The following is a 9,488-nucleotide window of genomic DNA, read 5'->3' as shown; positions in this document are numbered from 1 at the left end:
CAGTCTCACTGGCATCCGTGGGGAAGGATGGAGAGAATATTCACTTGGTCACGGAGGTTAGAAAAGGCAGTCTCACTGGCATCCGTGGGGTACTTGCTCAGCAGCAGCAGGCTTTAATGAATCTTTAATTAGGAAACATGAAGACATATCATGACAACCTTTTAAGAGTTTACATTTTATGTGGGGAGAGAGATGATGTGCATGGTGTATTGTGAGAATACAGAAAATAATTGGTTTGGGGAGGAGAGTAAAAGCTTTCAAATAGAGGTAAATATTCTTCTGAATCCTGAAGGACAGGTCAGAATTATAAGGTATTTGTGAAGGGGATACTGGGGCAGGTAGTCAGGTTAAGTAGAGGGGAAGGAATATACAAATGTGTGGCTCTATGAACAAGAATAACATAATTACTGGCTTAATTCTGTGGTTTTGAAATATTTTGAATACCAGTGTGCTTCCAGCACTAGGATGTGGAATGATGTCTGGCCCACATTACCTGCTTATTAAGTCTTTGAAAGAAAGAATGAACATGGAGGAAGACAAAGGCTGAATCATGGCAGACCCTGTATGCTACAAGCCAGAGTTTATCCTGAAATGAGTTTTTAAAGTATTTTGACAGTAAGAGTGACATGATCAGATTTGGTTTAAGAATCTCTCTCTCTCAGAGAGAGGGGAGAGTAAGATTGTAATCAGAAAAACCAGTTAGGAGACTGTTGAAGTAATACAGTTGCTAAATCAGGGAGGACCCAAATTAAAGCTTTTGAGCATTAATTTGAGAAGTAACAAATTGTAGGAGACTTTAGAAAGTAGCATTGACAGGCATTGGTGACTGAGTGTGTGGGGGAGCAGCGGACAGGGAGGATTCTGGCGTGACTCCTAGATTTGTAGGATGATAGTTGCAGAGTGGTGGTATAAATTGAGAAAATCACTCTATTCGTGACTCTCCTAGTGCTTAACACAGGACATGCTATTTATTATTTACTTTCTTATTTGAGAAGAATACATGTTTAGGATTCTTACTTGAATATATAATTTTTTTAAACTGAGATAGCCTCACTGAATATCCCAAGAGCTATGGAATATAGATATGTGAACACTACTTGTGGGATTGAATCGAAACTGAACATTATGTTTACTCTAAGTCTCATTTAAATGTTAGAGATATTATACTGAAGGCTTGAACAAAAAGTATGACATCAGAGAATAAGATGGAATCCTATCTTTAAAATTCCCTACTTTTAAATTTACTTTTTCCTTAATATTTTATCTTCAGAATAAATGACATCTTAGGTGTCAGTATCATAACAGATATGATGCTAATTCCCTTTCTTAGTGGGCAATAACAGACAAACATTGATGGCTCAGCGCCTGTGGCTCAAGTGGCTAAGGTGCCAGCCACATACGCCTGAGCTGGTGGGTTTGAATCCAGCCTGGCCCCGCCAAACAACAATGACGGCTGCAACCAAAAAATAGCTGGGTGTTGTGGCAGGTGCCTGTAGTCCCATCTACTTGGGAGGTGGAGGCAGGAGAATTGCTTGAGCCCAGGAGCTGGAGGTTGCTGTGAACTATGATGTCACAGTACTGTACTCAGGGTGACAGCTTGAGGCTCTGTCTCAAAAAAATAAAAATAAAAACATATGAATATTGAAAATCTTCCACAGACTAGGTGGGCTCTATGCTGCATGAGGGGATTTAGGAAGGAATGATGCATTTTCAAAGGCAGTGAACACATTTTTATACATATATAAAAATAAATGAATGGGACCTTGACTTTCAATAATGACATGTGATGTTGACATACTACTTTGCAAGTTATCAGTAAATGCTAAGCACATCCATACTTCCACTTTTGGTTGCCCCTCTTCTGCATCATTATCTGCCAGCAAATCCTTTCTGCTCCAGTGTTCAGCCCACATGCTTCTCTCTCCTTTTTTCTTTTCTTTTCTTTTTCTGTCACCCTTGGTAGAGTACTGTGGTGTCACAGCTCATAGCAACCTCAAACTCTTGGGTTTAAGAGATTCTCTTGCCTCAGCCTCCCGAGTAGCTGGGACTACAGGCGCCCTCCACAATCCCCGGCTATTTTTTGGTTGCGGTCGTCACTGGTTTTTAGCAGGCCTGGGCCGGGCTTGAACCCACCAGCCTCAGTGTATGTGGCGGGCGCCCTACCTGCTGAGCTATGGGTGCTGCCATCTTCTCCTTTTTTCTAGCCTGGTATTTGTGCTTCCAATTCTTGATTTCCATGCCACCTTCCTGAGTTCCTTCTCTACATTACAACTAGATGCATTTAAACAAAAAAAAAATAGTAAATCATTTTGCTTAAAGCGGTGGTTTTTAACCTTCCTAATGCTGCAATGTATTTTCATTGTTAAAAAGGGATTGCAACCCACAGGTTGAGAACCACTGCCTTAAAGTCCTCCAATAGTTTCAGTACACTTGGAGTAAAACCCAACTCCTTCCCATGGCTCAGACATGAACCTCCTCAGAGAGGATTTTGAGAGATTAATGAATACTCTGAGAACTTAGAGGAGGACATAGTTGATTCTGGCTTTGGGGATCCCAAAAAGATTTAATAGAAGGAATCATATTTGATGTAGGTCTTGATGAGTAGGATTTTGTTAAGTGAGATTATGTACTTTAAAAAAAGCATTTAAAGAGTGTCTACTTTAGCTAGTACTGTCATAGTCATGCTCTTTTTTTGACAAGTAATATTTAATGAGTGGTGTCTGAAAGGAAATTGATATTTGTTAAGGACCTGGCTTTTACGCAGTGTCAAGTTAATATTATATAAGTAGGTAATCCTCAGTCTGCTTAATTACCGGGAAACATTTCATTCACTGGTATCTATGAGACTAGAATTCAGTAAGCATTCTCTAGCATCATATATACCTACTCAGGAAATTTGACTATATTCAGAAATGAATTACTTAACCAAGCCACAAAATTATAATGTAGTATCATGGTTTTTACAGTTTTTTAAGCCAGCTGCCTTCTAGCTTTTTAATGTCATATTTCATTTTAAGATGCTAAAATTAACGTCAGAAAGATGAAGTATAATCAACTATATATACCAATTACATTGGGTTGTAAAAATGAAGTTTTTGTTTATAACTGAGTGCCTGATGCACAGCTTAGTAATTTGCTAATTTAATCTTTTGCGTAGTTCTTTGACTGACTCAGAATCTTGAAGGCTATGACTAGGTAATTCGTTTTTGAGGCTTGTCACAATGCAGATTGGATGGTAGTATAATGACACGTTGCTCTATTATTTATATATTCATCAGTGTACATGTAGTGACACTTTCTGTTGTGGCTAAAGCCAGTCATACTTTAAAGCAGTTCTTGACCAAGCTTTTCACTGGACCAGGGAGAAATGATGGGAGTGGGGAGGGAGGCGAAACTTAGGGTAATGTAGAGATTGTTTAACAAAATAAAGTTATTACATTTAATTATTTGTCTTTATTCTTAGGTTTATATTCCTATTTTTAGATTCTAAAAATATCCTCATTTTTAGTAGGTTATGATGATCCTCCTTTTGCCCTCCATTGCCAGTTTGGCAAGTACACAAAAATACTGGCAACCAGTTCAGTGTTGATTCATTCAGTATGTTTTTAAAGGAAGTTTATAGCTCTGTGAAATTCAAAACTGAGTATCACTGGTTTATTTTGTGCATCACACCTGTAATCCGTTGGTGTGTATTTTTCCTCTTACTTCAGTGATCTGTCTTCCCTCATCATCCAGTATCCCAGCAATTCAGTTCGTTTCTGACACTTAGTATCCAGAGTTAACACAGACCCCAAGAGACTGCCCCAACTTCAGATGCCACCTGCAAATGGGGTGGTCAGGTTATTGGCGTATCTTCCTAGCCAGCTACAAATTCAGGGGTCTCCCCCCCCCCACACACACACACTTGATAACTCCCTAGAATGAGTTCCAGAATTCAGGAACGCACTTGACCATTACTTGTATGTACATTATAAAGAGTACAGCTTAGGAACAGCTGTGAATGGAAGAGACAGATAAGTGTGTATGTAGGGCAAGGTATGGGGTGTGTGGGGTTACACCTTCTATGCCCTTTCTGGGTGCTCTCCTGGTACCCTCATGTTTTCACCAACTGGAAGCTCTCTGAACCCTATGGCTTAGGGTTTCTATAGAGGTTTCAGTACACGGGCTTGATTGATAAAATCGTTGGCCATTGGTGACTGAACTCTGTCAGCAGATGATGGGGATGTTGGGGTAGGAGTGTGGAGCTGAGTTCTAGCCCTTGAATTATGACTTGATACACATAGTCTGGCCTATAACACATCTTGAAGCTATTTAGGAGCCCTTCAAGAATTATTTTATTAATACAAAAGACATGCTTATCCTTCAGGAGATTCTAAAAGTTTTAGGAGCTGTATGCCAGGCACTCAGGTCAAAAACTTACAACAGTTGGCTTTTGAGAACAATGTGGGAGTTAGTAATACTGACCCAGATGCAATGGAAAATCAGGGTGCAACTTTAGACTCCCCCAAAACTTAACTACTAATAGCTTACTGTTGACTAGAAGCCTTACAGGTAATACAAACAATTGATTAATACATATTCTGTATGTTGTATTTATTATATACTGAATTCTTACAATAAAATAAGCTAGATAAAAGAAAATGTTGCTGAGAAAATCATGAGGAAGACAAAATATATTTACTTTTCATTACATGTAAGTGGGTCATTGTAAAGGTCTTCATCTTGTGGTCTTCATATCAAGTAGTCTAAGGAGGAGAAGGAGGAGTTGGTCCTGCTACTTTGGGGGTGGCAGAGACAGAAGAGGTGAAGGGGGTGGATAGTGAGGCAGGAAAGGCAGGCCCACTGGGTGCTACTTTGCTTGAAAAAGCTGTGTGTATAAGCAGACCTGCACAGTGCAAAACCGTGTTCAAGGGTCACCTGTATTTTTTATTATGCCACAGAGTATCTGCTGTGAAAAGGAATGAGAGACTTGAGTTGGCATTTGTCTCTAAACTCCACCAGGCAGTGCCATCCCTTCCTGGCTGAGCCTTAATGTGGCTTCTGTGAATCTCTGTTGTCTTCTAGGACTACGTGGTTATTTATTTGGGGTAAAGTTATCCCTTCATGGCCCGCCATGTGCGAATGTGGCTATTAACTGCTTCTCTGTAACACCTCTGCTCTTACTCATATATTATTTTTTCTTTATTCTTGGTTTATTGTGCATCTTAGCTTTGTTGAGAGTTGGATTTGTATTCTTAACATCTCATTTTGAAGATTTCATTTTATTAGAAAACAAATTACTTTTTCCCCCTTTTTGATCCTTTTGGGCTATTTAGATATGTTTAGAGATGTTCTTATTTCTGTGGTTATAGCTTTCCCAGACATTTGATTACTCAGTGTTTGAAATAAGCATTGGTCAAAGCTACTTAATTAACCATGTTTTTCAATATTTGTGATGTTTCCATGAACCCACAGTACAGCAATAGGGAGGCAAAAGGTGGGGGAAAACTTTGGGGTATTATATCTAATTCTCCTGGTTTTAGATTTCCTACATATATAGTAGTATTTTTAATAATTTTAATTTCAAACTAGTAAGAGGTATTCTTTTTATTTTATTTTCTTAGATTCTGATCATCAGCCCTTTATTGAATGAGTAGCATCTATTGTTTCCTTGACTATGCAAGGCATTTTTAATTTAATCACGTCTCATTTATTAATTTTTGTTGTAATTTCCTTTGGGATCATCTTCATGAATTCTTTGTCTAGGCCAGTGTCTTTAAAAGTGTTTCCCACATCTTCTTCTAGAATTCTTATAGTGTTTTCATGCCTTACGCTTAGGTCTGTTATCCATAGGGAATTAATTTTTGTGAAAGGTGAGAAGTGCAGCTCCTGTTTCAATCTTCTACATGTGGCTGTCCAGTTTTCCCAGTACCCATGTATCCTTTTTACATAAAGTCAAAGCTTTTAGTGTGCCTATCACCAGAATAGTTCACCTTGTGCCTGATAGGTATTTATCGCTCGCCCCCTTCCCACCCTCCCTCTTCTTATTGCCAATGTCCTTTATGCCATTTTATGACCATTTATATTCATCTAGCTCCGCTTATTAGTGAGAACATACAGGATTTGTTTTTCTATTCCTGAGAAACTTCACCTAGGATAAGGGTCTCCATTTCCAGCCAAGTTGCTGTAATGAAATTAATTCATTCCTTTCCATAGTGTGTGTGTATCCAGCATTATCTTTATCCACTCTTCAATTGTTTTCACGTCTTTGCAATTGTGAATTGTGCTGTGGTAGAAATTCACAGGAGTTTCTGTGTTGTAACAACTTTTCCTTTGGCTAGATACCCAGTAGTGGGCTTGCTGGATCCAATGGGAGGTCTACTTTTAGTTCTTTGAGGAATCTCTGTACTGTTTTCCATAGAGGTGGTACTAATTTACAGGTGTACTAACAATGTATAAGCATTCCATTTTCAGCACACTGACATTAATATCTGTTTTTCAGTTTTTTATCTTGTTTGGTTTTGATTTGCATTTCCCTGATGATTTGTGATGTTAGCATTATTTTCATGTCTGTTGGCCATTTGTATGTATTTTGAAAGCTCTGTTAATGTCTTTTGCCCACTTTTTCTTTCTTTCTTTCTTTCTTTCTTTCTTTCTTTTTTGTTTGTTTGTTTGTTTTTGGAAACAGAGTCTCACTTTGTTGCCTTTGGTAGAGTGCCATGGCATCATAGTTCACAGCAACTTCCAACTCTTGGGCTCAAGCAATTCTCTGGCCTCAGCCTCCTGAGTAGCTGAGACTATAGATGCCCACCATAATAATACCCAGCTATTTTTAGAGATGGGGGTCTTGCTCTTGCACAGGCTGGTCTTGAACCTATGAGCTCAGGGCAGTCCACCTGCCTTGGCATCCCAGAGTGCTAGGATTATAGGTGTGAGCCTCTGTGCCTGGTGTTTTGCCCACTTTTTAATGGGGTTATTTGAGAGTTTTCGTGCTGATTTGAGTATTTTTGTAGACCCTGGATAGTAGCCCTTTGTTGCATGTATTTTTAATTCTTTTAAGTCCCATTTATTTATTTATTTTGGTTGCTGTATTTGTCTTTGGAGTCTCAGTCATAAGACTAGACTGTTGCCTAGGCTGTTGTCTTAGAAGAGTTTTTTCCTATGGTTTCTTTGAGAATTTTTATTGTTTTAGGTCTTACATTTATTTAGGTGTTTAATCTTTCTTGAGTTAATATTTTTCTGTGTTGAGAGTTAGGCATTCTGTTTTCATTCTTCTGCATGTGCTATCCAATTTTTCCAGCATCATTTATTGAATAGGGTGTCCTTTTCCTAGTGTATGTTTTGTCTGCTTTGTCAAAAATCATTTGGTCTGGCTCGGCACCTGTGGCTCAAGCGGCTAAGGCGCCAGCCACATACACCTAAGGTGGCAGGTTTGAATCCAGCCCAGGCTTGCCAAACAACAATGATGGCTGCAACAAAAAAAATGGCGGGTGTTGTGGTGGGTGCCTGTGGTCCCAGCTACTTGGGAGGCTGAGGCAGGAGACTTGCTTGAGCCCAGGAGTTGGAGGTTGCTGTGAGCTTTGATGCTACAGCACTCTACCCAGGGGGACAGCTTGAGGCTCTGTCTCAAAAAAAAAAAAAAAAATCATTTGGTCATAGCTATATGGCTTTATTTTGGGGTTCTCTATTCTGTTTCCTTGGTGTGTCTCACCTTTATACCAGTACCATGCTATTTTAGTTAGCTGTTTTAGCCTTGTAGTATAATTTGTAGTTAGGTAATGTGATACTTCCGCATGTGTTCTTTTTGCTTAAGATTGCTTAGGCTATTTGGGCTCTTTTCCACATGAAGTTTAGGATTATTTTTTCTAGATCTGTGAAAAATGACATTAATATTTTGATGGGAATTGCATTGAATCTGTAAATCACTTGGGCAGTATGGACATTTTAACAATGTCGATTCTTCCAGTCCGTGAGCCTACCGTGTTTTTCCATTTGTTTGTGTCATCTATGATTTCTATCATCAGTGTTTTTGTAGTTCTCCTTGTAGAGATCTTTAACCTCCTTGGTTAAGTATATATATCCCTTGGTATTTTGTTTTCTTCGCAGCTATTTCAAATGGTTTTGTGTTTTTTATTTGACTCTCAGCCTGACTGTTACTGTAATAGTATATTGAAATACTCCTGATTTATGTACTTTGATTTTGTAATGTGAGACTTTGTTGAATTTTTTATCAATTCTAGGAGTCTTTTGGTAGAGTCCTTGAGGTTTTCCAGAGTCACAAGATCACATTGCCATCAAACAGGGATAACTGGACCACCTCTTCCTGGTTTGGACGCCCTTCATATCTTTCTCTTGCCCGATTGCTCTGACTAGGACTTCCAATATTATGTTGAACAGAAGTTTTCCTTAAACTTTTTTTCTTTTTTGAGACACAGAGTGACCAGTTTACAAAATGGGCTGCCTATTGCTTTAGCTTACATCACATAGGGACTTCTTGAGGAGACAGAGGTCCAAAATACTAATTTTTGAAAATGGAAAAATACTATTTTGTATTAATCTGCAGATTCGGCTCAGCGCCTGTGGCTCAAGTGGCTAAGGCGCCAGCCACATACACCTAAGGTGGCGAGTTCAAATCCAGCCCGGCCCGCCAAAACAACAATGACAGCTGTAACCAAAAAATAGCCAGGCATTGTGGCGGGTGCCTGTGGTCCCAGCTACTTGGGAGGCTGAGGCAAGAGACTCGCTTGAGCCCAGGAGTTGGAGGTTGTTGTGAGCTGTGACGCTGCAGCACTCTACCCAGGGGGAAAGCTTGAGGTTCTGTCTCAAAAAAAACCAAAAAACTGCAGGTTCTTTTTATTGCATTGTGATTTATAGTTAGTAGTACATTTGTTTCTTGAATTATAAGCTGTAAGAAGCACTTTGCCTTAGCATGTTTCTTCTTCTAATTTTTTTTTTTTTTTAATTTTACTTTCAACTGGCTTTCACTCATCTTAGTTTGAAGGGTTTTTTTTTTTTTTTTCTTCTTTTCTTTAGTGATTCCCTTGCCCTTAGCCTCCCAAGTGGCTGGGATTACAGGCGCCTGCCACAATGCCCGGCTTTTTTGGGTAGAGACAGGGTCTCATTCTGGCTCACTCCAGCTCAGGATGGTCTCAAATCTCTGAGCTCAGGCAGTCCACCCACCTCGGCTTCCCACAGTGCTGGGATTACAGGCCTGAGCCACTGCCCCCAGCCCCTTAGCAAGTTTCATGTGATCTTTGTGTAGAGTTATTTAGAATTTGTTACTTAGCAAGTATTTCTATTGTGAATGATGAAGAGATTTTAACTGCTATACTGATAGATGCCTTTAATAATCTTTTACTAATAATTTGAAGCTTTAGTCATTCGTTTATTTTTATTCCTACAAATATTTTACAAAAAAATTTCAGTGCAGCCAGGTGCTGTGGCTTACTCCTGTATTCCTAGCACTCTGGGAGGCCAAGTGGGTGGATCACTTGAGCTCAGGAGCATGA

At 39.3% G+C, this 9,488-nt stretch overlaps 1 protein-coding gene across 4 annotated transcripts in view; it reads left to right on the top strand.

The window, feature by feature from the left end:
* Positions 1 to 9,488, top strand: part of ENAH (ENAH, actin regulator) — a 179,570-nt gene that overhangs the window by 75,022 nt on the left and 95,060 nt on the right. The window lies entirely within an intron of this gene.

The sequence above is a fragment of the Otolemur garnettii genome, unplaced genomic scaffold (assembly GCF_000181295.1).
Source record: "Otolemur garnettii isolate 467f Iridium unplaced genomic scaffold, OtoGar3 scaffold00045, whole genome shotgun sequence".
NCBI classification, from domain to species: Eukaryota; Metazoa; Chordata; class Mammalia; order Primates; family Galagidae; genus Otolemur; species Otolemur garnettii.
The sequence above is the reverse complement of the archived record's forward strand: the minus strand, read 5'-3'. Positions and strand labels throughout refer to the sequence as shown.